Consider the following 7855-nt stretch of genomic DNA (forward strand, 5'->3'; position numbering starts at 1 on the left):
GGTTTTTGGCCACACTGCACGGCTCGTGGGATCTTCGTTTCCTGACCAGGAATTGAACCCAGGGCCACGGCAGTGAAAGCGCCGAGTCCTAACCACTGGGCTGCCAGGGAACTCCCTCACTGGCTTTTTAAAACTTTATTCTGAGATAACTGTGAATTCTACTATTAACTTTTGATCAGAAGTATTATCCTTTAGCTAACCACTCGTGCGAATGTCCATTCTCTTTCCTGAGCTCCTTCCACAGAGGTGCGATGGATAAGTTGGTCTCCAGTTCTCAGCAAACTCCGTGGAGACACTCCGGTTCTACAGTTAAGCTGCTTCTGTCCTTCGGCAGCACGTTTTACATTTGCCTCTTTTGTACAAAGCTGGCATTATTGAAACACATACTGCAATCGGATATTCCTGTGAAATTAGAAAAAAACACATATGTCCCTTTCTGCTTTGTCAAAGTGTTTTTACATTCGTCACATCGTCTGACTTTTGCCGCTGTCCTGTGGCACATTCTCTGTGACCCCTCAGGAAGCTGTGGCCCAGACAAATGAAGGAGGAGGCTTTCCTGGGGGTTTCACTTCCTTTCTTCCGTAGCCTGTATTCTCTCCGCTGTCACTCACTTGCAAACTGTTCTGCTTTTCTCTAGACTTGAATTATGATTACCACATTGACACCTCAGCACCAGGCGTTCAAAAGTGATCTCGTGCTGCTTTGGAAGACAGTCTGGCCGTTCCTCAAAGAGTTAGACATAGAGTTACCATGTGACCCAGCAATTCCACTCCCAGGTGTGTACTTGGGAGGTGAAGACATATTTATACAAAGACTTGTACACGATTGCTATAGCATTAATCATAATAGCCAAAGAGTGGAAACAGTCTAACTGTTCATGGGTAGTAATGGATAACAAAATGTTATCCATTCATTAGTTGATGGACAGTTAGATTGGATAACAATGGATAACAAAATGTTACATCCACACAATGGAATATTATTTGGCAATAAAAAGGAACGAAGTACAGATACAAGCTACGGCATGGGTGAACCTTGAAAGCATACTAAGTGAAACAAGCCAGTCACAAAAGACCACACACTATAATGATTCCATTTAGTATAGGGAACTCTCTAGTGACAAAGTGGATTTGTGGTTGCCATGGGTGGGGGGAGGGGAGAATGGCATGGAGGTTCTTTTTGGGGTGATGGTTGTATAACTTTGTGAATTTACCAAGAAGCAGTGAACTGTACGCTTTAAAAGGATGAATTTTATCGTGTGCAAATTAGACCTTCATCAACAACCAGACCTGATCTTGCCGTTTACCTGCCCACCGTGGTTTCTCTGTCTCTGTCGGGGGGTCCTGTGAGGAGAAGCACCCAGTGCCTGCCAGGCTCCGTGCGGGGGGTACACAAGGCGTTTCGTCTCCTCTCCATTTCTAGATGAAGAAACAAGTGTGGAGCACAGAGCCAGGCTGTGGCTCAGACCCCGCTCAGCTGACCAGCCCCCAGCCCTTCCCGTGCTTCCCATGGCCTCAGCCTTGAGGCCCCTTTTCCCTGGCCTCTCCACTCTCCACCTGTTCCTAGTAGGGTCTACCTCCTAGATGCCTTGTAGGCCTTTTTTTGACTTCCAGCTGACTCTGCCACTTTCCTAGATCGGAATGCCATCACCTGTTGCCAGGCCTGTCCCCAAAGCCTGTTGGTCCCCGGCTTCCAAACTGTCATTCCTCTAATCTATCCAATATTCTGCTGCCTTGGTATCATCCTGAAGGCTGATTCTGGTCACTTGCCTGCTCTAAAGCCCTCAGTGACTGACTGTGTCCTGATGGATTAAGTGGACGCTGCTTAGGCTGCATCGGAGCCTTTTTTTTTTTTCTTTTAAATTTATTTATTTAATTTTCGGCTGCGTTGGGTCTTTGTTGCTGTGTGCAGGCTTTCTCCAGTTGTGGCGAGCGGGGGCTGTTCTTCATTGCGGTGCATGGGCTTCTCATTGCGGTGGCTTCTCTTGTTGTGGAGCACAGTCTCCAGGTGCGCTGGCTTCGGTAGCTGTGGCTTGCGGGCTCAGTAGTTGTGGCTCATGGGCTCTAGAGCGCAGGCTTGGTAGTCGCAGTGCATGGGCTTAGTTGCTCCGCGGCATGTGGGATCTTCCCGGACCAGGGCTCGAACCTGTGTCCCCTGCATTGGCAGGCGGATTCTTAGCCAGTGTGCTACCAGGGAAGTCCCTGCATCGGAGGCTTTTTTTTTTTTTTTTTTCGTGGTACGCGGGCCTCTCACTGTTGTGGCCTCTCCCGTTGCGGAGCACAGGCTCCGGACGCGCAGGCCCAGCGGCCATGGCTCACGGGCCTAGCCGCTCCGCGGCATGTGGGATCCTCCCAGACTGGGGCACGAACCCGTGTCCCCTTCATCGGCAGGCGGACTCTCAACCACTGCGCCACCAGGGGAGCCCCTATCGGAGGCTTTGATGATAGTGCGGCCCTTTCTTCTCACCCACTCCCCGCTGCACATTCCCTGAACACTGTTCTCTGTGCTTCTCGGGGCTTGGCCATAGCAGGTTGGAATTCACAAAATGCTCTACTGACCACTCGGGTGAGAAGCACACCTCTGCACTCTAAGGGGGAATGTTCAGAGGCCTCCAGGGCTTCTCAAATCTGTGAATAAACAAAGAGCAGTGATTTGCTGGGGGCCCAGGGGATACTGGGCAAGGTCTGGAAACATTTTTGGTTGTCACAACTGGGAGAAGGAAGTGCCACCGGCATCTAGTGGGTAGAAGCCAGGGATGCCGCTAAACATCCTGCAATGCACAGGGCAGCCCCTAAACCAAGAATTATCCAGTCCTAAAGGTCTGTAGTGCCAAGGTTGAGGAACTATGTGCAAAAGCAGAGCATTCTACTCTCGAAATGTGGGAAAGAATAAATGAAAATACTAGGGCTTCCCTGGTGGTGCAGTGGTTGAGGGTCCGCCTGCCAATGCAGGGGACGCGGGTTCGTGCCCCGGTCCGGGAAGATCCCACATGCCGCGGAGCGGCTGGGCCCGTGAGCCGTGGCCGCTGAGCCTGCGCCGCGTCCGGAGCCTGTGCTCCGCAGCGGGAGAGGCCACAGCAGTGAGAGGCCCGCGTACCGCCCAAAAAAAAAAAAAAAAAAAAAAAAAAAGAAATACTAACTGACTTCACATGTGTGATGAAAATTCCTGCGTATCAGTGATGAAGGCATCCAGGAAGGCCATATTGAGACGCGGAGCTGAGTAGAGGATGAGCTCAGTCACCAGCGGAGTGGTCCACACAGAAGGATCCACATGCAGGCTCACCTGCAGGCCCTGCCCCCAGCACCAGGGCTCCCTGGCACAGCTTGGATGACGCTGAGATTGCGCTGTCCCTGCCCCTCTGCTTGTCTGCATTACCCCTCCATCTGACTGCTTTGCGGGCAGACTTGTGTCTTGCTCATCATTGAATGCCAGCGTCTTGCACTAGTGCCTGGCATGGAAAAGAGGCTCAACAGATATTTTTCGATTGAATGAATACATGAAATACATCATTCAAATTTTATCTCAGCAAAGGGAAAAGAGTGTTATCCTTTGTGGACTTTTTTAGTCTTCGGAGAATAGATACAATAGGATGCTAGCTGCTCAAATGTCGAAAGCCTTTCTGTAAGAACAGAGAATAGAATCTAATACTGGTCTGGCTTATTGGGACCCAGATTTCTTGCTTCTCCCCCTCCTCTCAGCCTCTCATTATACTGTGGTTACAGTGGGCTGTAACCTCTGTAGGAAGTTGGCTGGGAAGGGGCTGCAGGGGAGACCCTAGAGAGGAGCTGAGGGGTCCTGTGCCCTCAGAAAAAATGGGTAGGGGCTTCCCTGGTGGCGCAGTGGTTCAGAATCCGCCTGCCAAGGCAGGGGACGCGTGTGTCCGAGCCCTGGTCTGGGGAGATCCCGCATGCCGCGGAGCTGCTAAGCCAGGGCACCACAACTACTGAGTCAGTGTGCTGCAACTGCTGAAGCCTGTGTGCCTAGAGCCCGTGCTCCGCAACAAGAGAAGCCACCGCAGTGAGAAGCCCGCGCAAGGCAACGAAGAGTAGCCCCCGCTCACCGCAACTAGAGAAAGCCCACGCGTAGCCACGAAGACCCAATGCAGCCACACATACACACACAAAATAAATTAAAAAAAAAGGATGAGTGGCAGGTTCAGATCAGGGCTTGTGGTCATTTCAGTGTCTAGATGGAGTCAACCATGGCCCTGCACTAGGGCATTGGGAAGAAGTCATTCATATGCACTGGGGAGAGACTTGGAGAGAAGAATGGAGGTGAGGCTTGACTGATATATCATCAGACTGCTTATTTATTTATTTATAATTTTTATGTTTTATTTAACCTAATATATAAAAAATTATTTCAACAGAAAATCAAAATAATAATTATTAACAAAATATTTTGCATCTTTTTTTTTCATATCGTACCTCAGACTGCTTATTTATATTGGACAACATGGAGCTGTCTTCACTCCCACTAATTGGGAAACTGATAGGAAAAATCTGCATAAATTTTGTTCAAAGATTATTGATATCTTTGACATTTTGGGGTGGCTTTCTTCCTGGGTATGTCCTGCAGGTTGGGCACCTTGGTAACTCATGATTAGTTAGAAGCCTTTAGATACAAGAATGATAACAAATAGCATATGATTTCACTCATATGTAGAATATAAAAAACTAATAAGCAAACAAAAACTCCCAAATAAGTGAACAAACCAAACCAAACAAAAACAAACACGTAGATACAGAGAACGGAGTCATGGTTGAGGAAGGGGGGGAAGGGTTGAGGGCAGCGAAATGGGGAAAGGGGTCAACTGTACGTTGATGGATGGAAACTAAATTTTCAGTCGTGAGCACACTGTAGGGTGTACAGAAGTAGAAATATAACGTTGTAAACATGAAACATAAAATGTTATAAATCAGTGTAACCTCAACTGAAAACAAAAGAATTATAAACCCTGGAAAAAAAGGAATTTATCAGAAATGTCAATATGTGGAACAGCTCATAGAAGCTATACAAAAGCTTATGGACAGCAAATTCTTTTTATTTATTTATTTATTTAACTGAAGTGTAGTTGATTTACAGTGTTGTGTTAGTTTCTGTTGTACGGCTAAGTGATTCAGTTATACATATATATATGTTCTTTTTCATATTCTTTTCTATTATGATTTATCACAGGATATTGACTATAGTTCCCTGTGCTCTACAGTAGGACCCTGTTGTGTATCCATTCTATATATTACAGTTTGCATCTGCTAATCCCAACCTCCCAATCCATCCTTCCCCCAGCCCCTCCCCCTTGGCAATCACAAGACTGTTCTCTATGTCTGTGAGTCTGTTTCTGTTTCATAGATAAGTTCATTTGTGTCATATTTTAGATTCCACGTATAAGTGATATCATATGGTATTTGTCTTTCTCTTTCTGACTTACTTCACTTAGTATGATCATCTCTAGGTCCATCCATGTTGCTGCAAATGGCATTATTTCATTCTTTTTTTACGGCTCAATAGCACTCCACTGTATATATGTACCACATCTTCTTTATCCATTCATCTGTCGATGGACATTTAGGTTGTTTCCACATCTTGGCTATTGTGAATATGCACTTTTTTAAAATTGTGGTTAAATGTACATAAACTTACCATTTTAACCATTTTTAAGTATACAGTTCTGTGGCATTAAATACATTTACATTATTATTCAACCGTCATGACCATCATCTCTGGAACTTTTCCATCTTCCTCAACTGAAACTCTGTCCCCATTAAACACTAACTCCCCGTTCCCCCTCCCCACAACCTCTGGCACGCACCCTTCTACTTTCTCTCTATGAATTTTGCTGTTCTAGGTACCTCATATAAATGGAATCATACAACAATCCAACAGTGATTATTGGATTATCTCTATTGTTTTAAGAAAAATCTTTTTTCCCTACAACTTTAAAAAGCAGTAGAAGTTCATTAGAAAATTTTAAAAAGTACAGGAACCTGTGAAAATTAAAATAAAAATATTTTTTCTTCCACCCAGAGGAAATCACTGTTAAAATTTTGGTTTATATTCTTCTGATTGTTTTCTGTGTCTCTATAAAGAATCTGTTGAAACTCTATACAAAGTTTCCAGCTTTTCATTATTACAAATAATAGTGTTATGAACATCTTGGTGTACAATATGTGATTGCATCTTGGAGGTTATTTCTTGAGGATTGATTTCTAGAACTGATATTTTTGGACTAAGATTAGAAATATTTTTAAGACTCTGGATACATAATTTCAAATTGTTTTCCAGAAAAGTGATTTCAGTTTATGCTACCACCAGCTGTGTGTGAAAGTGGCTGTCTCACCACATTGTCACTAGCTTAGCTTCTTTTTTGTTAAAAGATTTTGGCTGCTTTTACCAATGTATCTTTTTTACCATTTTATTGTTTCTTTTCTTTAATACCAACAGTTAAAAATACCCACTATTAATATTTGTGTGTGTCTAAATTTTACCAAAATATAGGCTCATACTCTACATTCTTTTTTGTAAATTGCTTCTTTTAAATTTAGGAATATATTGTGAATCTTCATTTCAGTATATTTTCTTTGTATCAACTTTACTATTATTAAAATTTTTTCGTCAGTTAAAAGTTACATCAGTAGTAATAATACTCATTATAAAAATCAAAATAATTCACATATATGAAAATTAAAAAATAATTATACTTTAATAACATTTCAATGTAAATATATAAGATTGTATTTGTAAATTTTAACAAAATCTGTCCACATTATACATTTTATTTACAACTTGCTTTTTTCAATCAGCATTTTATCATAAGTCAACATGTTAGGTATTTTTATTTTTGTAATTTTATTGAAGTATTGCTTTATTAATTATTTTTTTCCTACCACATATTTAAAAAATGAAATCCTAGAATGGATGAATGTTCCATGGTTTAATGCTACTGTTGAACATTTTGGTTGTTTTCCATTTTTGCTTTTTAAACAAGTCTCTGGAAATATCCAAATATTGTCCTAGGATTCCTAGGGTGTGTTCATTTTGAAGGCTTCTGCTTTATATTACAAAACTGTCTTCCAGAAAGGTGGCACCAGTTTGCACTCCTGTCATCAGCTTGCCCAAGCTCTCCGCAACTGTGGGTTTTCCCTTTAGAAACAGCTCACTGACTGGAGAGCAAATAACAAGCTTTTGTTCCACACCTGTCACCTCAAATAACGGTGAGGTTGATTGTCAGAATGCTGAGATCTCACTTAAATGAAGCCAGGGCTGGCAGGAGCAGCATCACGGGTGGGCGTTCTAGCCCTACCCCCATAGGGGATGCTTTTTCTCTCAACTGGATTGTACTAAAATTGTTTTGATCACAACACGATGGAAATTTCAGGGTTGATCCTGGTTGAAGATTTTACTTGTTTTTGTCAATTGCAATGCCCAAATCATATGGAAATATGATTAGCTCGATTAGTGGCACGCTTCTGTTATTGACTGTGGGCTGTGGGGGAGTGTAAAGATACGCTTCTTCCTCTGTTATTTGGAATATGAAGAGAGTTTCCTGGACACACGTCTGTGGAGGTCAAGAAACCAGTTCCACATCACCCAACTGAATGCACCATCTGTTTCCTAGGCGCCCTGACAGGTAACTTCACTCTCCTTCAGTTCAGGTGGGCAGTCTCTCCTCCAGAAAGTGGTCAGCCACTCTGGCCTACCTTGTTTAAGAGCTGTGGTCATCATCTCTGTACTGTGAGAAGGGATATTTGTTTTACGTGTGCATGCCAGGGTTCCTCGGCTGTCTTTGGGGATTGTCTCTGGGGTCTCCCTTAATAGTGTAGGGGACCATGGACCCTGTCTAGTGAAAGCCCAT

Source organism: Physeter macrocephalus, chromosome 2 (genome assembly GCF_002837175.3).
Source record: "Physeter macrocephalus isolate SW-GA chromosome 2, ASM283717v5, whole genome shotgun sequence".
In the NCBI taxonomy this organism is placed as follows: domain Eukaryota; kingdom Metazoa; phylum Chordata; class Mammalia; order Artiodactyla; family Physeteridae; genus Physeter; species Physeter macrocephalus.